Genomic DNA, 18744 nt, shown 5'->3' with positions numbered 1-18744 from the left:
AACATTTCTTAGGTTCAACTGAAATTCTTCCTTAGATCTCCCACTTCTGCTGCAAAGGGCAATGATATTCCTACTCCCAAATAGCAAGCCTTCAGGTACTTCAAGCTGATTTTCTTCAGGTCATATAACTCCAGTTCCATAAAATACTTCCAGTAGGAAAATGTTTGGGCATTTTGCAATTCTCGGTTTCATTTTCTTCAATTCAGTCAAGTTTGTTTTTATCCCTCTAAAATTATGGCAATACAGCAGAGGCATTGTTTAAATAGATTTGGATTTTAAAAGACCTGGGTTCCAGTCCTTGTTTGGTCATTAACAAGTTAGAAGAGCAATCTGAGATGATTGACTAGAATTTCTGGAGATTTGGTTTCATCATGTGTGAAATTAGGATGATGATGATTGCAAATAATGTATGCAGAATCTCAACAACAGATGATCTGGCATAGAGTAAGTCCTCAATTAATTGTAATAATAGTCCTAAAGTGTAATATAATAACACAAAACAAAAGAAATACATCTGTCATTCATGTAACTGTCTAGGGCAGTTACAGATGACTGGGGTGGCTTAGCAGGGTAAGCTCCAATAGCCTTTCAGAGACCCAGATTCTGCTATCATTAACACAGGCTTCTAGGGGCACCCTGCATGACCTCCCAGTTAGCCAGTGGGAGGACAGAACATAATGAAGGATCAAGAAAGGAAGGCTTTTATGTGCAAGATCTAGCACATATCTGGTGGTATATGTTACTTTGAATCTCATTGTACAAACTAGGGCTCATAGGATCATGCCAAAGTTCAGGAGAGATTGGGAAATATGGTTGAGACAAGTGAACTAAAAGAAAGGGGAAATGGAATTTGATAAATCATACTAAACTATCCAATTCAATGCAAGAAAGACTATTAGAATATTAGATTAAGATGGCTAAGGTTATTTTATGGTCTCATTTAATTGCTAGATCACATTAGATTTGTGGTCATGTTCATAGTTTGTGTTGAGAAAGAAAAGAAACTTTTTATCTGAGAACTATGAGCCCCTTTAAATGATCAGGCCCAGAGAGGCATTGAAATGGGAACATCTCACTTCCCCTTGAGCTAACTAATCACCTCTTGAAGCTACTTGCTATGTGGGCTTTAGATTGACCAACACCAAGTAGCCATACATTAACCTAACAATGCTGTACACCATAACTCATACCCTATTATAGTTCAACAGTGTACAGCTAATCACTATTCAATGTTATTTCTGAAAACCAATGAGAATTCCAGCTTAGTTCAGCCCACTCCTTGTTTCCTTTTGCCTTTAGAAACCTATTTGTAATAAAGGCTGAACGGACCACTCCCCAAGGCAACTTGGAAGTGTTTCTTGGGCAGTTGTCCTCATATTGGCTCAAGAAAACACTTAAAAATTATATTTTGTGCCTTATCTTCTTCCTTTAGGTCGACAGTGGGTTATCCTAAATGTAAATTGCTGTCTACTCTTCCATACATTTGCAAAATATTTTTAAATGAAAATATATTTTATTTATTCATATCTACATACAAAAGAAAAACATATTTGCTCTATTAAATTTTGAAAACACATGAAAACCTGAAAAAAGTAATAGTTACCTGATTCATTATGTAAGTCCAAAAGTATGATAGACAGGTATCAATCAATACAAAGTTTATTTTGCAATGATAAGCATCATAACCTATGACACAGCCTTAGGAGGCCCTGAGAACATGTGCCCAAACAGCTTGATTTTATACGTTTTAGGGAGACATAAGACATCAGTCAATATCTGTGATGTATACTTTGGTTTGGTCCAGAAAGGCAAGACATTTCGAAGGGGGAGTTGGGAGCTTCCAGATCATTGGTGGATTCAAAGATTTTCTGATTGGCCATTGGTTGAAAGAGTTAAGTTATTATCTAAAGACCTGGAATCAATAGAAAGTAGTGTCTGGATTAAAATAAGAAGCAGATACCATAGTTCATATTATGCAATAAGGTCTCATAGGTGGCTGGCTGCCCTAGAGGCAATAGGTGACAAATGTTTCCTATTTAGACCTTTAAAAGGTGCCAAACCCCACAGCTAGTCTCTTTAGAATCAGAAAAAGGTCTGGAAAGGGAAGGGGATTCTCTACAGAATATAAATTTTCTCAAGAGACAGCTTTGCAGGGCCACTTCAAAATATGTTGAAGAAATATATTTTGGGGTAAAATACTTTGTTTCTTTCAGGGTCTGCTGTCTGTCATGTTATGCTATATTAGAGGCAGGTTGGAATTTGGTATCTTATTGCTACAAAGAGCGTGTGTCAGTCTTAACATCTGTGTTTTAATGTTAATGCTGATCAGCTGTGTCTAAACTTCAAAAGAGAGTGAGGGTATAATGAGGTATGTCTGATCCCTCACTTCCCATCATGGCCTGAACTAGTTTTTCAGGTTTCTTTGGAATCCCCTTGGCCAAAAAGGGGGTCTATTCAGTCAATTGGGGAGATAGAATTTTATTTTTGGTTTACAATAATTACATGATAATAAAGATAATTACCTTGAAGATATTATGAAGACAAAATTATATATGACAGCATATATTGGACAAAGTGGCTTCCAGCGTTAACCACAATTGTTAACGTTTGACTGTTATAATATTGTGAAATATATATTTTGTCTTCATCCCCATATCCTTGCGTTCAACTTCTAAAATCTTTGCAATCTCCAAAGTGATGCTTTTTTGTATGTCAATGATGATGTCTTTTTTGATGTCATGACTGATGGCGGCAGCTTCAATGTAGCTTCAGGATGGAGACTGGTCATGGCAAAGACTGAAGCATGATTAGAGGGTTGGGACTTTCAGTCCCACTCCGGCACCCCAAACTTCAGGGAGGGGAGAGGGGCTGAAGGGTAAGTTGATCACCAATGCCTAATGGTTTAATCAACCATGTTATTTAATGAAGCCTCTATAAAAACCCAAAAGGACAGGGTTCAGGGAGCCTCCGGACAGCTGAATATGTGGAGGTTCCTGGAGGGAGGCACATGTGGGGACAGCATGGAAGCGCAGGTCCCTTCCCACATATCTTGCCCAAATTAGTTGCTTCATCTGTTTCCTTCACAATATTCTTTATAATAAGTGGTAAACGTAAGTGTTTCCTGGGTTCTATGAGCTGCTCTAGCAAATTGTTTGAACCAGAGGAAGAGGTCATGGAACCCAGATTTATAGCCAGTCAGTCAGCAGCCCAGGTAAAACAACTTATGGCTTGAAGTTGACATCAGAAGTGAGGGGTAGTCTTGTGGGACTGAGCCCTCACCCTGTGGGATGTGAAGCTGTCTCCAGTTAGATAGTATTGGAACTGAACTGGAGGACACCCAGCAGTAGCTGCTATAGAATCGATTGCTTGCTTGGTGTGTGTGTGGGAAAACCCCATACACACTTGGTCACAGAAGTCTTCTGTGTTGATTGTTTATGGAGTGACAGCAGAGGAAAAACAGTTTGATTTTTTTTTCCACTCAGAACTGTCTAGACATCATAATTATTTTCCTAAGCAAATACACGATGCACTTTTTTAAAAGCGAAATTGAATCATCATTGTCCTTTGTATTTTGTGTGGTTGGCTTTTAAAACATCATATATTATGAACTGGTTCTTTTATAATTATATTCATTTTCTATGCTGCACAACAAATTCCCACAAGCTAATGTCTTAAGACTACATACAATTTTTTTTAAATCATTTCATAGTTTCTGTGGATCAATAGACTGGACTTGATGAAACTGGGTTCTCTTCTCAGGGGCTCAGGTTGAAATAAATGTATTAGCTGGACTGTGTTCTCATTTAGAGCTTAGTTTCCTCTTCCAGTCTCATTCAGGTTATTAGACAATTTTAGTTCTTCCAGTTATAGGACCAAGATCCCTATTTTCTTTATTATTGTTTGCTGGGGGAGTCATTCCCAGCTCCAAGAGGCTGCCCTAAGGTCTTTAGCTGTCTCTGATGGCAACTGACTTCTTAAAAGTCAGCAGAATAATACTTCTCATGCTTTCAATCACTGTTTTTTCAGGACCCTGTCCTTTCTAAGGGCTCAATTGATTAGCTTAGGTCCAGCCAGGATAATCTCCCTTTTGATTATCTCAAAATCAATTGATTTAAAACCTTAATTACATCTGCAAAGTTTTCCAGCCTTGGTCATAAAAAATAATCCAGTCATAGGGGTAATATCCTTTGTACCCACAGGTCTAGGCAACACTCAAGGGGAGGAGATTACAGAGTGTATCCCTGGGGGAGAGGGTAGGATTCAGAAAACTTGGGAATCATCTGATAATTCTGCTTACTATAGTCATTAATCTTTGTTGTTGTTCATGCAGTTTACAATAGGTATTAGTACTGGTGGATATTTGTGATTATCCACCCCTTGAGCACAGATACAATGGCACTTCTCTGCCCCCTTGCAATTAAGTGTGGCTCAATGACATTCTTTGGTTAATGGATTGTGGAAGGAAGTTATATGCATAACTTCTGGATGGCAGTCTTAAGAACCGATGAGGCTTTTAGCAAACTTTCCTTTCTTTCTGGCACAGTAACCAACAATGACTGAGATGAGGGCTGCATTGCTCTTAAATCTCAGTGACTGATGCACAGAGCCCTGTTACCAACTCATGATGGGCATGTGGCGTGAGAAAGAAATAACCTTTGTGCTTGAAATCATTCAGTTTCATGTCTGCTATAACAGAAAAATTTCTCCTTTCATCTTAGATACACTGAACTTTATTTTTTCCTTTTTAACTAGTGGTAGAATTTTATATATATTCCTGTTTAATTTTACTGTATTGATTTTGGTTGAACTTTCTAAATGGTCAATATAATTTTGAATCCTGATTCTGTCATCAACTTAGCAGTGTCTTTTAGCTTGGGGTCACTTGAACATTTGGTAAGCAGCCTTAAATGTCTTAATCCAAATAATGCACACAATTACTGATTAGGACTGGGTCAATGACTGAGCCCTCTGCCATGTCCCTACAGTTCCTCAATAGGACAATTAGCCATTAATCACTGTTTTCTGGCACTATTATTCAAACAAAATCATGTAAAAGGTGTGTCCATGATTTAATTTTTATAACAATAATATGGTTACTAAAATTTAAAATGCCGTGATGAAATAAAAACAAAATATTATGTCACGGATTTTAAAATTCTTTTCTTAAAGTTTTATTAGGATATAATTTACATGCTATGAAATTCAACTATTGTAAGTCTCCAATTCAATGATGCTCATTTTCCCTTCCCATTTACTTCTCTAGACTTCTTTCAAATGCTTGTTTAAGCTTCCAGCATTATCAAAGGCTCTCTGTGCCCTTCTCACTGCCTGTGCCATGGACTTCCTTTGCATTTTTCCGGCAGGTTTTCACACACTGGCTGTTTTCCAAAATTTATGCTTCTCAAGACATTCCTCAGAACACACATTCTTGAACTTGAGGCTTAGCTAGGCTATTTATGTGATAGCTTCCTTCTGTTCTCCAATATCAACTACATAGGGCCAATATGGATTTGCTTCTTAAATTCATATTGTATTTTTCCTCCAGCCTCTGAAAATAGTCAATCAAATCAAGGTTAAGACAGTATTAATGGAATTAGAAAAATACATTTGTTCCCCTCCCTCTCTATACAAGAATTTTACATTTATGGTAATCAGCAATATGAGATTCCACTAAACATGTGATTATAAACTTAATAACCTTGTTTTCACACACAGATTGCACCATTGTTATGCATAGGGTATCTTATGTTCTAATTTGTCCTAGGAAGTCTTAGTTTACTCCTTTTGTCTCAATATAATAACTGTGCACTTTCAGTCTGAAATGGAGGCTTATTTTAGATGACAAATTATATGATCATCCTAATTATAGGGCCTATATTTAAAAAAACTTCTGTTAATATCATTAGAAAAGTTTGTAATGATTAATTTTATCTTTCAACTTGACTGGGATAAGAGTGCCAAGACAGCTAGTGAAACTCTATTTCCGGATGTGTCTGTGAGGCTGTTTCCGGAAGAAATAGCATTTGAATCAGTAGGCTGAGTAAAGATCGCCCTCCCCAGTGTGGATAAGCTTTATGCAATCCACCAAGGGCCCGAATAAATAACAAGTTACAGAAATGGAGAATTCACTGTCTTCTGTTTGAGCTAGGACAGCCACCTTTTCCAGTCCTCATATATCAGTGTTCTTGGTTCTCGGGCCTTCAAATTTGGACTGGGACTTACACCGTCAGCTGCTCTGGTTCTCAGGCCTTGGGACAAATACTGAATTGCACCATTGGCTTTCTTGGGTTTCCAGCTTGTAGATGGCAGATGGTGGAACTTCTCAGCCTCCATAATCCCATGAGCCAATTTGTATACTAAATCTCCATAACATATATAATATAGTATTATAATAAATATAGTATAGTATAATAATATAATATAATGTAATACAAAATCTTATTGATTCTATTTCTCTGGAGAACCCTGACTAATAGAAATATCAAAAAATAAAGGCAGCAGAAATTAAAGGTTTGAAAAACTCCAACCTGTTCATATTGAAAGAAATGAGAAACCTATTTGGAAGAGGACAGGAAGAGTGTGGCCAAAGACCATCCGATGAGATTAGTCAGACATCGAAGCAGCAGCCATGAACTAATGAGTGAGAAAATAAAAGAATGACCATGATGGCAATTTAGAAATCATCAGGGCTGCCACCCCCATCCAGCCCCAGAGTGCAAGAGCCTGGGCAGCAGAGTAGCTTCAAATGCCAACAAGGGGCTACTGTGCCTGAGGGACCCTAGCATGTCTTGCCTGGCACTGCCTCACATCTCAGGCTGCGCTCCCTGAACTGCAGTGTAGCCATGCTCTTTGGCTGCCCCAGTTGCAGTTATGGCAGGCTCCGGCATGGCTCAGGCCATGGTGGTTGCCCCTCCTGAAGGCACAGATAGCAAATATTGATGGAGTCTGGGAAGCACTGTGTCAACCAGTGCATGCAGTGCTGGAGTCTGGGGCTATGGCTACCTCCAACTAGATTTCAAAGTATGGAGCCCTCCAGAGCCTTGGTAAGCTACACAGGCAGAGAACAACTGTGGGAGTGGAGCCACCCTGGAGATCCCACACCAGCAGAGCCACTGGCATGCAACTCTAGCCCAGGAGAGCCACAGGCATACAACTTCAATCATAATACCTGTTGTGTGGGCTGTGCCCAACAAAGCTGTAGAGGCAGGAACACCCAGAGCCTTGGGGCCCCAACCCCTGCATGGCAAAGCTCAGGGGGCAGGACATCTGCCTTAGTGGGTCTGGAAGGTGGAATCTTCCCTCCAGTGGGCCTGGAAGGCAGACCTCAAGCCAAAGATGATTCTTCATCCTCAAGGTTTAATGTTGTTTGCCCTATTGGGTTTCAGACTTGCATGGGACCTGTTACTCCTTTCTTCTTAACTATTTCTCCTTTTTCGAATGGTAATGTCTATTCTGTTAGCCTGCTCCACCATTGTCTTTTGAAAGCATGTAATATGTATGATTTCACAGGTTCACAGAGCAATTTGCCTCAGAATGACTCCTACCTTGAGTCTTACTCACATCTGATTTAGATGATTTGAATGAGACTCTGGACTTGGACTTTGTGGTACTGACTTGAGACTTTTGGGGCTGTTGGGATGAAATGAATGTATTTTGCATGTGAGAAGGATATAATTGAAGGTAGTGGTGTGGGGATGGAATGCTAGTGGTCTGAATGTTTTTGTCCCCTCAACAAATTCATATTTTGAAATCCCAACCCCCTAAGGATGATAGTATTTTCCTCCTACAGGCACCAGGTGACTGTAATGTTCATCACAAGTGTTTTGTGTATGAGCTTTTCATAATGATGTAGGAAAAAATGATGGGACATGGGCTGATAAGTCCTTGCCTGTGTTATTTCAGACTCAACATGTTCAAATCTGACCTACCTGAGTAATAGCAAAAGACATTGTTCTTAACATATCAGTAACTAATTTTTAAAAAGTGGATGCTTCTTGTTGACTGAAAATGGGAAAAGCTATTGGCAAAATTATGAGGTAGGCATTGTCTGTCCTTGGCATTATCCCCCTGTTTTCAGTCTCCTCCCCAACCACTGTCCCAGTTCTGTTTATGAGCTTCTTCCAGTCCCCTAATCCAATCCCCAGCCTCAATGCTTTCATGATATAACTTAGAAAGTCATTTTTGTAGGGAAAATGTCAATATGTGTTACTGTATCAATAGTTTACCCTTCTTACCTCATCCCTAGGACTACTTGCCTTTAACATTCATATGTAGGGGCTAAAAAAAAAATGAATCTCATGTAAGGAATATCTCATGTAAGGCATGGTGGTTACCAGGGTCTGGCAAGGGCATGGGGGATGGAGGAGAAAGAGAGGTAGGTTAATGGGTTCAAAAATGTTAGATAGAAGGAATAAGTTCTAGTGTTTGATAGCACAGTAGAGTGACTATAGTCAACAATAATTTATTGTATATTTCACAATAGCTAGAAGAGAAGATTTGCAATGTTCTCAACAGAAGAAAGGATAAATGAGGTGATGGGTAGTCCAGTTACCATGATTTGATCATTAAACATTGTATGCATGTATCAAAATACCACTTGTACCCCGTAAATATGTTCAATTATTATGTATCAATTAAAAAATACAAGAATGTTAAATCCAAAGAAATAGTGGGAGACTTTTAAGCTTACTGTAAATTTGTCTAGGAGAGAGAATTTTTTGTACGTGGTGCTGAAGTGAGCACAGGAGAGACAATTTTGGTAAATCAGACTTTATGTTATCATGTAAAATATTTACATACATGCACACCATTTATATATAGTGTGTAATCATAATAAGCAATTTATATATAATTGTAATAGTGTGTAATCATAAGCAATTAAATAATTATTTCTAATATATAATATGTATATATTATATACATATTATATATTATATACATATTATATATTATATACATACTTTGTATATATGTATATATTATATATTAGAAATAATTATATATAAAATATAATATAAATATTATATAAAGTAATTATATAAGATAATATAAATAATCATATATAATTGCTTACTACATTATATAAAATATAATTATTTATATTATATATTATATATAATTGCTTGTTATGATTACACTACATATAATCTTTTCAACTTGGTATTTAAAGACATCTATAATTGGCTTCATTTTAACCATCCCTCCTTATCTTTTATCACTTTCTAAATTGAAGCTCTTCCTCCCAAGAACTTTATGTTTAGCTTGCTCTTTCTTATTACTATTGTTTCATTAATTTCTCCTGTCTCCAATGACCTTTCTTCTCTAGTCCATCTATTTAAATGCTTCTCATCCTTTAATATTGAGATTGAGCTCTATTTTTTTTACATCAATCAAGTATTCAATGAACCTCTCACTATGAGTGAAATACTAATACTGATAGTGAATTATATTAATGGTACCAAAGGCAACATAAAATAATGAAAAAGAAGAATAAAAATGAAAAATAGGATTGAGTGGTATGGCTGACAGAATAAAGACCCTCCAAGAATGCCCACATTGTAATTCTTGGAACTTATGAATATGTTAGGTTATATAGCAAAGGGAAATTAAGTTGCAGATTGAATTAAAATTGCTAATTAAGGCAGGGAGAATATCTTGGTTTATCTGATTGAGTTGAGTATAATACAATGTCCCTTAAATGACTGAAGAGGTAGGTGGAAGAATCAGAAAGGAAATATATGGGATTGTGAAAAAGACTTCAACGGCCATCACTGGCTTTGAAGATGGAAAAAAACCATGAGTCGAGGAAAACAGGGAGCTTATAGAAGCTGAAAAAGACAAGAAAATGGCATCTGCCCTAGAGTTTCCAGAAAGAAATGCAGCCATGCCTCCAACTTGATTTTAAATGAGTGACTCATTTCATGCTTCTGACCTGCAAATCGCTAAGACAGTACATTTGTATTGTTTCAAGCCACTGAATTTGTGGTAATTTGTTACAGCAGTGACAGGATGCTAATACAAGCATGATGAAACAATCAGGATTCAAATAAGATATTGAAGTATAAGAGATTGGGCCGGGTGCGGTGGCTCACGCCTGTAATCCCAGCACTTTGGGAGGCCGAGGCGGGCGGATCACGAGGTCAGGAGATCGAGACCATCCTGGCTAACACTGTGAAACCCCGTCTCTACTAAAAATACAAAAAAATTACCCGGGCATGGTGGCGGGTGCCTGTAGTCCCAGCTACTCGGGAGGCTGAGGCAGGAGAATGGCGTGAACCCAGGAGGCGGAGCTTGCAATGAGCCGAGATCCTGCCACTGTACTTCAGCCTGGACGACAGAGCAAGACTCCATCTCAAAAAAAAAAAAAAAGGAAGTTGAAGGTGGGCCGGGTGCGGTGGCTCATGCCTGTAATCCCAGCACTTTGGGAGGCCGAAGCGGGTGGATCACGAGGTCAGGAGATCGAGACCATCCTGGCTAACATGTTGCAACCCCGTCTCTACTAAAAATACAAAAAATTAGCCGGGCGTTGTGGCGGGCGCCTGTAGTCCCAGCTACTCCGGAGGCTGAGGCAGGAGAATGGTGTGAACCCAGGAGGTGGAGGTTGCAGTGAGTCGAGATCGCACCACTGCACTCCAGCCTGGGCAACAGTGAGAGACTCCGTCAAAAAAAAAAAAAAAAAAAAAAAAGTTTGAAGTATGTCCTTTAAGAACAGTTGGAAAAACTGAGAACATTCATTTTGAAAATGATAAATTGAGTTGAGTTTATAATAATTGCAATGATATATCTCACAGATATGAAAAACAATAATTTAGTTGCTGATATTTTAATACTATATACTAGGCTTTGTACTAGGATCTTAATCCTCATTTAATCTTCAATATAATCATACGAGCTAGATACTCTTATTATTTTCCATATAAAATAAATAGAAACAAAGAGAAGGTAAGTAATTTGTTTCAAAGTCTTATGTCTGCTAAGGAGAGATGGTATTTGAACAGACACAGTCTGATTCCAAAACGTTTACTCTTCCTAGTAAGCTATTCTAAAAGAAAAAATCCATTTATTCTATGTGACTTCAAAGGGAACAACTGGGATCTGAGAGGTGAAAGTTACAGTAATTTACACTAGTTCTGATGAGGGAAGAAATTTTATAGTGCAAAGCTGTCAACAGTTAATTTGGCTGAGATGCAGTACAGATTGATTTGGTTGAGCAATAGTCGAGACATGGTTGAGTAAAGGCAGAGATTTTTTTTGCTAGAGAAGGAATCAACTGTTCTGAATGATAAAAACGGTGAAAGTAAAGAAGATAAGTAATGAAAATGTTCAATTCTCTTGAATAAGAAAAAAGTAGAGAAGAAAAGATCTGGGGTGATTCAGTTGCTGGTGTTGGCTGTGAAACAGTACGGTATGCTTGAGAGAACTTGATCGCTGCCAGGAAAAGGGAAAGGGAAAAACCTGTCAAGAACTGGTTATTAGTATAAATGTATATTTATTATTTATATGTGATAACTCAAGGAATAATTTCATCATATATCTTAAGTTGAAAAATGAACGTTAATAAAGCTGCATTTGCATATAGAACAAAAACTTGGTTTACACTAAAACTTCAGCCTGAAAGCAGCTGTAGGTCAAAGGAACTGATTTTATCTTGAATGCTCAATATTGACCCTGTAATTTATGGTGCTTATGCCTGAAAACATAGCTGTAAATAAAGAATAAAGAACAGTCCTTTAAACAACAAAATCAATTAAAATTACTTCTATCCCATAGCATTTATGTACACTGATGAAAATGACACAAAACGAAAACGAAGTTTTCAAGGTATTATATGCACACATGAATGATAATGTAACATATATATATATATATACACATATATACACACATACTGAGGCTACATGAAACACAGATAAACTTTATTGACACTGGCAATTTACATTTTCCTAGATTTGGAGCTAAGTAAATGATTTTTCCATTTCAGCATCTTCCTTTCTTTTTGGCTAGAATATCCACTAAGAGTCCTGTCCTTTCTCTTATTTGAAAATCTTACATATGCTAAGTATCAGGCAAGAGTAATTTTTATGTTAATGAAGATACAATCCAAATATTATATTGACTATGTTTATAAGATTCAATTTTTGTTCTTACACCAAATAATAAATTTACTCAATGTATATTCACAGTAGATGGCTGAATATTTTGGTTGACAAATTATTTTTCCCTGTAGAAGTATCTATACATCTTACAGTATTTGCAAGTAAAACTGTATACCTAGATTCAAAACCTATGGAACATGGAGGATAGATCTATTTCTTGAAAACAAAGTGCTCCTGTGGCAAAATGTGAAACTAATTTTACATGTGGCTTCAAATGATTTGGGTTTTCTCTTTAGATTATTTTTAAAAACTTGGATTTTTTAAAAAATCAGTCTTTGAAAAGCCATAGAACAGATTAGCACCACTTCATTTATCACATCCTTGCAGATAATGAGTACACAGTATGTGTATAAGTAATACAGAAGGTGTACAAGATGTGGGAGATTTGGCTTGTGGAAAGATAAGTAATAAACCAATTTATCTAAAATTTGTCCCAGGGTTTTAAGTTCCTAAATTCTGTATTGAATATGGATCTAAGAATTAGCAGTGAACTATCTAGGACCAGTATATCTTTACCCAAGTGTAAATCAGACTTCCAAAGCGTTATCTTTCCTGTTTCTCTCAGTATTATTAGTTCAGTGCCTTAAAGGTGAAAAGGAAAATCTGTCATGTGTTTTATTTGCTTGGTCTCTTCTATGAAGCCGCTGTGAGATGGATCAGTATCCACCTTGCCACATCTCCACAAATTGGTGTCCCTCTGTGCTCTAAACCTTGGCATTTTCTGTTATAACATGTACTCAAAATCTACCATAAGTATCGATGAAGACCTGTAAACCCAACATGTAATGTATTTCTGGAATGTAAAAGGCACCCAGTAAATGCTGATTGAATGAAGATGAAAACAATGATTTTTGTAAGCTAGACTGCAGTTTGTTTTTACAGAAATTGATTTATTTGATAAAACAAGATAACTGGATCATCTTTGTAATGTGGATGACCCTAAATGGGACATCCTAAGGGTATTTCCAATGACCTTATCTGTTGTATTAGTCAGGGTTTTTCACAGGGACAAAAACTAATAGGAAATATATATACACACACACACACATATATATATACACACACACACATACACACACACACATATATATATATGAATGAAAGGGAGATATATATAAAAGAGTTTATTAGGAAGAATTGGCTCACACGATCACAAGCTGAAGTCCCACAGAAGGCTATCGGCAAGCTGGGGAAGAAAGAAGTCAGTAGTGGCTCAGTCCCAGCCGAGAAGCCTCAAAAGCAGGGTAACTGACAATGAAGCCTTCAGTCTGTGGCCAAAGGCCGGAGAGCCGCCGGCAAACCACTGGTGTTAAGTCCAAGTGTCCAAAGTCTGAAGAACCTAGAGTCTGATGTCCAAGAGCAGGAGGAACGGAAGGAAGCCTCCAGTGCTAGAGAAAGATGAAAGCCAGAATACTCAGCAAGCCAGCTTATCCTACCCTCTTCCATATGCTTTCTTCTAGCTGCTCTGGCAGCCAATTGGATAGTGTCCCCCCACATTGAGGATGGGTCTTCCTCTCCCAGTTCACTGACTCAAATGTCAGTCTCCTCTGACAACACCCTCACAGACACACCCAGAAACAATACTTTACCAGCTATCTAGGTGTCCTTCAATTCAATCAAGTTGACATCTAATATTAACCATCACATCGGTCAAGCAACCCTTTCTGGTAGAATTTTTTATTTTAGTTTTATCAATGAATTAATTGTGATTTTCTCTCCTGTTTCTATTATTTTTGCTATAATATGCTGTTAATTAGTCTCCAAAGATGGCCCCTAACAAGTTTTCTCCTTGCTTTATGCACATATTTCTACATACATCAAAATGTGGTAGCTTATTTTTTCTTATTTCCCCTAAACGTTCACCCTCTGGAATGCTCTTGTGACTGGTTTTAACCAAGGAAGGTGGGAGAAGTGATGTTCTAAGAGTTTAAAATCAAAGCCTTAAGAAGACTAGCAGCTTTACCTTCTTGTCCCTTGGCACCACGCCTTGATTTGGGAAGGAGCCCAAGGTACATGGAGAGGAATGTGGAGGGTACTGGGTCTTGATCGACAGCCCCTGCTGAGCTACCAGCTGAAAGCCAGAGACAATTGCTAGCCATTTAAGTGAATTATCTTGACGTACCAGCAGAGTTGAGTCCCCAAATGACTGTAGCCACAGCTAACATCACATGGAACAGAACTGCCCAGGTGAGTTCAGACCACTTACAATATTATAAGATATAATAAAACTGTGTTATTTAAAGTTGCTAAATTTGGGGATTGTTTGCTTTTTTATGAAAAAAGATAACTGAAACAATAGGCTACAATCTTCTAGCACATAAAGACAGCTTAATTTTCTAATAATGTATGACTTACTGCTCTTGAATTGATATCTGAGTTTAAGCATTGCTCTACAGAAATGATAATATTAATCTCTATTAACATAAATGCAATAGCTGTCTTATTAAAATGATATGTGAGAGAAAAATTATTTCCAATCTTGGTGCTAAATGGTCACAGGTTTTGTTTGTGTTGTCCCATGTGTGCACACTATACATTGGCTTGTAGTATAAACTGCTCTTTGTCCTCCAGTATTTGTTCTCCTATTCTTTCATGGTGATAGAGCCATGATTTTTGGCTGGACATATAGCTGTGCAGGATGGAGACAATTTCTCAACCTGCCAAGCTGCTGTGATTTCTGATCAAGGAGATACCAACGAAAATCACCCATGCAAGCTTATGGAGATTGCTTGCTCCGTCTTTGCTTCCTTTGAATGGATGATAGATAATGTATTTAGAACATATGTTAGACCGGGGGACAAGGTCATTTAGGTAGAAAGGGGCCTGGGCCTTGCACTGTGGTGCACCATGCTCACCTTGGAATGCCTACTAGGAGTTTCACGTGATAGAGAAAAAGATTCTGTTTATCTAACACTGTATCAAGATTCTCCAATACTTGTAGGTCAACCCAATGCTCAGTAATATAGCAAGTATACCAGAGTCTAGGCTGAAACCTTTGCTAGTTGTCCACATTTCTAAACACATCTTTTAAAGCAAGATTGCTAGGGCACATTTTTTCCCCTCAATGACACAGTTTCCTTTATATGAAATAGAAATAATCATAATCAGCTTCAACTAATTTTCTTAAGATGCCATCAGGAAGTATGAAGTAAATGTGTGATATTGGCATTAAGGTAAACCAGAATCTTCCACATGCAAATGTTTTAATAGTCTTTCATTTTTAATGATGTGTTTGAATGCTAAACAGAGAATATAAAGCATTTTGGGAAAGAAGATGTACACTGATGAAAATGACACAAAACAAAGTTTTCAAGGTATTATATGCACACATGAATGATAATGTAACATATATATATATATATACACACACACACACACACACTGAGGAGATTTTAAAGGAAGAACATAATAAGGCAGCACTAGATGGACAATTAATTGTGAAGGCACTTAATTTAACATTTGGGTGCCTCTGGAGGACATTACTTTCAGGCATTATGGTGACATCTTAATACATAATTAAAGCAGCATGCTGATTGAGAGACTGTCTGATAGTGTCTAACTGTCTAGCAACACATGGCTGAGGTACAGGAGAGAATCAGGGTTAGTCTTATTATCTTTTTTTTTTTTTTTTGAGGTGGAGTCTTGCTCTGTCGCCCAGGCTGGAGTACAGTGGCACGATCTTGGCTCACTGCAACCTCTACCTCCTGGGTTCAAGCGATTCTTCTGCCTCAGCCTCCCTAGTAGCTGGGACTACAGGCACATGCCACCACACCAGGCTAATTTTTTTTTTATTTTAGTAGAGATGGGGTTTCACCATGTTGCCCAGGCTGGTCTCAAACTCCTGAGCTCAGGCAATCCACCCACCTCAGCCTCCCAAAGTGCTAGGATTACAGGCATGAGCCACTGCACCCGGCTTTATTATCTTAATTTAGTGAAAATAATGTTTATTTTACACTGTGCTTCAGAATCGGCACAATATGAAAAAGCAGGCATGTTTTGGTACGAATGCTGGAACAGCCAATGTCATTGCCACTCCTCACTCCCCTTAGGTACATCTCCATTAGGAAATATGCCTTTCTCCATTAGGATGGCAAACCTTCCACGTACCATCCAGTTACCAATTACCATCATCTGCTATGAAGCTTAGTGTGAGTGATGAATGATAAACTTTTGTTTTCTGGATTAGTAACTTTCCCAATGGCAAGATAATATGCACAAAGAAGAAGATACCCAAAGGTGCATTTTAAATTATGTTTTATTATTGAGGGTTTTTAACCACAATACAATTTTTTTGAAAAATTACCACAATACACCCCTACACACACAGAGGCATACACACACGATATATTCTCTGGATTCTCTTCCATAAAATATTAAGCAATGTTTTCATGAAATGAAGAAGGATGTCCTCATCTGTCACATATTAAATATATTTCATAAAGCAGAAGTATATACAATTCGTGTCACTTTTTGTCTATTTAATGTTATGACAAATGCCAGTTTTATTTATGTTCATGTCAAATTTCTTAATCCTTCAAAAATATCATATTGATTTCCTGTGAAAATGAATCTCAAGTTTCGATTGTATTCACATAACTCTTAAAATTCATCTTTCTGATTTATTGAGGCAGTTCAGCTATTTCCTAGTTAAACCATATTTTTGAAGCTAAACCATATCTTGATGGGAATCTACATAGTATAAAAACACAGATTAGAAATATGTGAAAATGTGCTCGACTATCCATCTCTTCTTAAAAATGGAAATGATTCACATGAAGCAGCAAATGAGAAATTTATGATTCAGTAGCAGCAACATGCAGAACATTATAGATTGTTTCTGTCACTAAAGGCTTCTCAGATACACGGAATGATGCAGTTTGGGATTCCCCTTTTGTAGTGTAATTTCCAGGAAGTTACTTGCTCGCTAACTCCCAAATAGATATTAACTGATGTCCAAATTCCTTTAAAAATTGGCAAAGTAATGAGAATCTCATCATGTCTTCAATGTTCTTTATTCTTTTGACAAAATCATAAATGTTATCACTAAGAAAATTTTGTATATGGAGAGGAGTCTATAAAAAGTTTTCTATGTGTAGGCAGAAGTATCCAAAGGTTTACAACTTCATTAGCATCCTGATTGAAATCTGAACTTGGTTCCATTTTCTATCTTGCTTTCATGAGCTCACAGCTTGATCAGTTTCTCTGCTAGTTTACAAAAGAGCAAGAGGAATGTACAAAGTGAGAAACTGTAGATTTAGAACAAACCAAAGGAAGTAATTTTAGTGCCGTTAATTGTCATTGCAGTGGCAGGTTTTCCAGAGATCTCTGTTGTTTCAATACTGGATCTCTATGTAAAAATAATATAAGCAAGACTTGTCATTCACAACAAAATGATTCTAATAATTATGTCAAATTCATTGCATCATACCTGCTGATACCCTGTGAGGTAAAGAAGAAAGCTGTGAGGAAAAGATGGCCACTCCCTTGTTTAACAATGCCAATTGATGGTTGTCTCTTGGGAACATTCACCTCCACGCTGGAATTTTTTTTTTTTTTTTTTTTTTTTTGAGATGGAGTTTCACTCTTGTTGCCCAGGCTGGAGTGCAATGGCGTGATCTCAGCTCACTGCAACCTCTGCCTCCCGGGTTCAAGCGATTCTTCTGCCTTACCCTCCTGAGTAGCTGGGATTACAGGCATGCACAACCGCACCGGGCTAATTTTGTCTTTTTAGTAGAGATGTGATTTCTCCACGTTGGTCAGGCTGGTCTCGAACTCCTGACCTCAGGTGATCCACCCGCCTCGGCCTCCCAAAGTGCTGGGATTATAGGCATAAGCTACCGCTCCTGGCCGGTGGCTGGAATTTTTCAATAGCACCTCTGTTTGCTGGCAGATATTGAACTCGACAGTGCCAGCTTCTGGAAGATTCATTATTCTCCTTTGCATTACTAACTCTAGAGGCAGGCAAAAATGCCAGAAATCTCTTGAGCAAAAACAGTCTTATACATTGTTTTCCATGAGGTTTCCAGACTCTGGAGATTTGGATAAATGATGCAATTTTGAGGGTTTTTCCTCTAAATTGCGCCCAATTTAAACTCTGAAACTTTAGAAACAAGCATGAAAATGGCAATTATTTTTTTCTTATTTTATGTGTGTATTTTACCTGCTTTTATGTAGCTTAAACGTATTGCTTATTTTATTCCTTAAGATTTGTTTCTATTCATTAATAAGAAATGAGATGAGCCTAGGAAACATGGTGAAACCCACTCTCTACAAAAATACAAAAGTTAGCCGGGTGTGGTGGTGTGTGCCTGTAGTCCCAGCTACTTTGGAGGCTGAGAGGTGGGAGGAACACTTGAGCCTGGGAAGTCCTGGCTGCAGGAAGCCACGATTGCAACACTGCCCTCCAGCTGGATGACAGAGCAAGACCTGTCTCAAAAACAACAACAACAACAACAACAAAACCAAAAAATAAAAGAGAAAGGAAGAAAGAAATGAGGCCAGGCATGGTGGCTCATGCCTATAATTCCATCACTTTGGGAGGCCGAGGTGGGCGGATAACTTGAGTCCAGGAGTTCAAGACTAGCCTCGG

The sequence above is a fragment of the Pan troglodytes genome, chromosome 7, assembly GCF_028858775.2.
Source record: "Pan troglodytes isolate AG18354 chromosome 7, NHGRI_mPanTro3-v2.0_pri, whole genome shotgun sequence".
NCBI classification, from domain to species: Eukaryota; Metazoa; Chordata; class Mammalia; order Primates; family Hominidae; genus Pan; species Pan troglodytes.
Note: the sequence above shows the minus strand (reverse complement) of the source record.